Below are 6,000 nucleotides of genomic sequence, written 5' to 3' on the forward strand. Positions count from 1 at the left end.
GAGGGTACTTATTGTACCACTATCTGATCCCCCCTTCCCTGTTCCATTCACGAATTGTGCGTGGGAAGAACGACTGCTTGTAAGTCTCCGTATTTGCTCTAATTTCTCGGATCTTTTCGTTGTGATCATTACGCGAGATATATGTGGGCGGTAGTAATATGTTGCCCATCTCTTCCCGGAATGTGCTCTTTCGTAATTTCGATAATAAACCTCTCCGTATTGCGTAACGCCTTTCTTGAAGTGTCCGCCACTGGAGCTTGTTCAGCATCTCCGTAACGCTCTCGCGCTGACTAAATGTCCCCATGACGAATCGCGCTGCTTTTCGCTGGATCATGTCTATCTCTTCTATTAATCCAACCTGGTAAGGGTCCCATACTGATGAGCAATACTCAAGAATCGGACGAACAAGCGTTTTGTAAGCTACTTCTTTCGTCGATGAGTCACATTTTCTTAGAATTCTTCCTATGAATCTCAACCTGGCGCCTGCTTTTCCCACTATTTGTTTTATGTGATCATTCCACTTCAGATCGCTCCGGATAGTAACTCCTAAGTATTTTACGGTCGTTACCGCTTCCAATGATTTACCACCTATGGCATAATCGTACTGGAATGGATTTCTGCCCCTATGTATGCGCATTATATTACATTTATCTACGTTTAGGGAAAGCTGCCAGCTGTCGCACCATTCATTAATCCTCTGCAGGTCTTCCTGGAGTACGTACGAGTCTTCTGATGTTGCTACTTTCTTGTAGACAACCGTGTCATCTGCAAATAGCCTCACAGAGCTACCGATGTTGTCAACTAAGTCATTTATGTATATTGTAAACAATAAAGGTCCTATCACGCTTCCTTGCGGTACTCCCGAAATTACCTCTACATCTGCAGATTTTGAACCGTTAAGAATGACATGTTGTGTTCTTTCTTCTAGGAAATCCTGAATCCAATCACAAACCTGGTCCGATATTCCGTAAGCTCGTATTTTTTTCACTAAACGTAAGTGCGGAACCGTATCAAATGCCTTCCTGAAGTCCAGGAATACGGCATCAATCTGCTCGCCAGTGTCTACGGCACTGTGAATTTCTTGCACAAATAGGGCGAGCTGAGTTTCACATGATCTCTGTTTGCGGAATCCATGTTGGTTATGATGAAGGAGATTTGTATTATCTAAGAACGTCATAATACGAGAACATAAAACATGTTCCATTATTCTACAACAGATTGACGTAAGCGAAATAGGCCTATAATTATTCGCATCTGATTTATGACCCTTCTTGAAAATGGGAACGACCTGCGCTTTCTTCCAGTCGCTAGGTACTTTACGTTCTTCCAGAGATCCACGATAAATTGCTGATAGAAAGGGGGCAAGTTCTTTAGCATAATCACTGTAGAATCTTATGGGTATCTCGTCTGGTCCGGATGCTTTTCCGCTACTAAGTGATAGCAGTTGTTTTTCAATTCCGATATCGTTTATTTCAATATTTTCCATTTTGGCGTCCGTGCGACGGCTGAAGTCAGGGACCGTGTTACGATTTTCCGCAGTGAAACAGTTTCGGAACACTGAATTCAGTATTTCTGCCTTTCTTCGGTCGTCCTCTGTTTCGGTGCCATCGTGGTCAACGAGTGACTGAATAGGGGATTTAGATCCGCTTACCGATTTTACATATGACCAAAACTTTTTAGGGTTCTTGTTTAGATTGTTTGCCAATGTTTTATGTTCGAATTCGTTGAATGCTTCTCTCATTGCTCTCTTTACGCTCTTTTTCGCTTCGTTCAGCTTTTCCTTATCAGCTATGATTCGACTACTCTTAAACCTATGATGAAGCTTTCTTTGTTTCCGTAGTACCTTTCGTACATGATTGTTATACCACGGTGGATCTTTCCCCTCGCTTTGGACCTTAGTCGGTACGAACTTATCTAAGGCGTACTGGACGATGTTTCTGAATTTTTTCCATTTTTGTTCCACAGCCTCTTCCTCAGAAATGAACGTTTGATGGTGGTCACTCAGATATTCTGCGATTTGTGCCCTATCACTCTTGTTAAGCAAATATATTTTCCTTCCTTTCTTGGCATTTCTTATTACACTTGTAGTCATTGATGCAACCACTGACTTATGATCACTGATACCCTCTTCTACATTCACTTACGAACCCAACCAAGGCCGTCGTGCGAGACCGAATACTCATGGTACCCACAGGGACAACGTGGAACGACAGTTAATCAAGCTATCGCAGAAACAACCGATCTCTCACGACTGAAGCACATTGCCCTGAGGTTGTTGGTCTAATAAATGAATCACAACAAAATATCATGCACTGTCGACTTACCTTTTTGAAAACTATGTTGGTGTTATGAGAATTTTGGCAGATGGCGCGCAATTGTATTTCACCTTACAGTTTCAAATATCAGCAACAACAGCCTACAACATGGGTGCTGGACGATGTAAGGCAGGGCAAGATGCGAGCAGGCTACAAGGTGAAGATTCCGAACAAGCTTATGTTCTATCAGCATACAGACCCAATCGTTTCATGTGGATTCGGGTGTCGGGCCGCCAGTTCCTGGTAGACACTGGCTTGGCAGTTAGCACCATACTGTGAGAGCAATCTCGTTTAGGCAGCAAATTAACAAAGATTTTTCTATGTGCTATTAATTGTGCGCCTATTCATCACTGTGGAATAAGATACTTGACAGTAGGTTTCGGTCTTCACCGCAACTTCAGCTGGGAGTTTGTGGTAGGGGATATGACAGTGCCGACATTGTGGATGGATTTTCTTCACCATTTCAAACTTTCACTAGACTATTGTGTGACAGTGATTAGATGTACTGTTATGGGACAACAGAGCAGGTAACAAAGGACACAGACACTATAGGGATACGATCACAGCTGAAAAGTAAAAGACAAAATTAAGAGGCTGATAAGTAATATGAAACATGATATTGCAACTACTAACAACAAATTACAGGAGGTGGTACAACACAAATTGTTATTAAGTCTAGAAAATACGGAGATATGGAATAAAATAAAGCATCGTCAAGATCTGCAGCAACAGGAGCAGCAGCCTCAACCACAGATGGCACCACACACCAAGTCAACAGATGCTGAGCAGACAGCTTTAGTTGAGTGAAGGACAACTGTGGTGCACTCAGTCACACCACCAGAAAGCGACGTGCAGTTAATAAAAGTCGTGTTTACGTGTTTGGGGAAGTCAAATGAGGGACAAGGCGTTACATTCACATGTCTCAGGGCCCCCCAGTCTACACAAAAGCACCGGTACATGCACTGTATGGACGTCAAGCATCTAAACAAATTGTATAGGAGCTTTTGCAGACAGGAGAAGTACAGCCTACAGCCAGCTAATGAACACAGCCGATTCACTTAGTGTCTAAGAAGGGCGTTTCTTTTAGATTATGTGCAGATTACCGATCATGTAACTCCCATACTGTACCAGACAGATATCCTATTCCAAAGTGACAGTATTTTTCACATGCTCTGGCAAGTGCGAACATGTTTGGTGTGATAGACTCCAAGAAGCCCTACTACTAACTACCAATGGCTTCAGAAGGCATTCCGAAAATGATGATTATCACCCTCTTCAAGCTATTTGAATTTGTGGACATGTGTTATGAGTTAAAAAATACTGCTCAGATATAGCAGCGTTTTGTCGACTCAATACTAAGAGAATTTTTCGTTCTGTTTTTGCTATTTGGAAGATATACAGGTTTTCTCAAACACTGCTGAAGAGCTCAGTAGACACCAAAATTTTTTTAAAACTCTTCAGAAACATGGAATTATAGTCAATGAAGAGAAGTGCTGAATTAGGGAAAATGAAGTAATCTTCTTGGATCATTCTGTAAGCTGTGCCGGAATTAAACCCACAGCTGAACAAGTTGAAACAATCCATGCCTAGACCTACAATCTTTCAGGAACTGCGCTGAGTTCTGTAGACAATCAAGTTTTATAGTAGATATCTGCCACTTGCAGCGCAATTGCATTATTTATTTATTTAGCGTATGGCTCATAACATCACAGTAAAAATTACAGAAACAACACATAAAACAAAAATGGCTCTGAGCACTATGGGACTCAACTGCTGTGGTCATAAGTCCCCTAACACATAAAACACATTTTAAAAAAATCACATATGTATAAACAGAGCAATAAATAACAGTTTGTATATAAGGACACCGCCAATTGTAAATTTACACTCACAGAAGAGCAATCACAAGCAGACGTCCAGCTTAGATAATAAATAGTCGATTGTCTCTTGGGTCGCCATTAGGAAATCCTGTGGGTCACCCTCGTATGCCCTTAGTGGGCATTCCTGCACGATGTGTTTGACCGTCTGTCTCTCAGCGCCACAGTCGCAAGCGGCCAAAGGAAGTTTACCCCATCTGTGTAAGGAGTCGGCGCATCTCCCGCAGTTGGTTCTGATGCGATTAAGAGTTGACCAAATTTTGCGAGGGCAATCAAATCCTTTTGGTTTACTAAAGATGCATGGCATACTGTGGCAGTTTACTGCTGTTCTGCTCTCCCATTCCTCTTTCCATCGGTCATTAATTTTAAAGTTGGTTTGGTGCAGAGCCTGTGCGGTCTTCACTAAAGCGCAATTGCAAATCCCCTGTGACTGATACACTGATGGGAAACATGTGCTTAAATGGACAACGTGTGCTTAAATGGACAAACGACATGCAGCAAGTATTTGATAAGATTTAACTCAGCTCAGAACTGGTTGTTACACTAGTGAACACAGTAGAAAGTACCTCGTTATCTCTGATACCTGATGTGAGTGGTGTGGTGATTCGTGCAGTATTACACAAGATAACAGTGGGAAAAACATTGAGATACTTTTCAAAAATATTAATTACAGCACAACTCAAGTTGTTCACATTTGACAGTAGTTTATGAGCGTAATCGACGCTTTAAGGCACACATTAAAGGGCAGAGTTTTAAATATTTACAGATCATCATCCCTTGGTTGAGGCAACAAAGACTCACGGTAAAGGTTGTTCACCTCGACACTTTAGGAACTTGAATTTCATCAGCCAATTCTCCATGGATGTAGTACGCATTAAAGGGGTGGATAATATTGCTGCGAACTGCTTTTTCAGAATCAATTCTCCATCAGTTTGCCTTGCGGCAGTACAAGAGAATGATAAAGAACTCCAAGATTGTTAAAAAAACAATACAACGAGTCTAAAAGCAGAATATCAGGAGATGAATGGTACAGTAAACAATATGTGATTTGACATATTACAGGGACACATCAGACCATTTGTACCCAAAGTATACAGAAAAACCATCTTCAAGAACATGCACAAACTGGCTCATTCAGGATGGTGACAGAGCGTTTTTATAGCCAGATATAAAAAATGATTGCAAACTTTGGACACAGACATGTGTGGAATGTCAAAGGAGAAAAATAGGATTTCACTTGAGCCCAGTTTTACACACGTTCAACATCTCAGTTGGCCGATTACAGCATGTACATCTGCATTTTATTGAACCTCTTCCTTTTTCGCGGTGGAGGGGGGGGGGTTAGACATATCTTATCAGATACTCACAGAGTGTCAGAATAGGCCTGACTCACAGCAGAATCAGCAGCAAAAGCACTTGTAGAGATGTGGACTGCACATTTTGGATGCCCCACAGCTACCACAGCAGACCGCAGATACAATTTGAGTTGTCCCTGTTTTTGAACCTTTGTAAAATATGTGGAGTGAAATGTTTTAGAATCACTACCTACCATCAATAAAGCAATGGATTGGGAGAGTGGTGGCATCACACATTAAAAGCTCTGTTAATGTGTCATAGGGGGGAAGCAGCATGGATATTTTCCTTGGGTGATAGTGGGCATGAGATCTACTTTCAAGGAGGACCTGCAAGCCATCTTTGATGGAAATTCTGTATGGACAAGCGCTAAACATACTGGCAGAATTTGTAAAACCAGCAGCCTTACCAGGTTCCATCGACCTGCCAGAATTAGTACAATGTGTTAAACATCA

Source organism: Schistocerca nitens, chromosome 6, assembly GCF_023898315.1.
Source record: "Schistocerca nitens isolate TAMUIC-IGC-003100 chromosome 6, iqSchNite1.1, whole genome shotgun sequence".
Lineage (NCBI taxonomy): Eukaryota > Metazoa > Arthropoda > Insecta > Orthoptera > Acrididae > Schistocerca > Schistocerca nitens.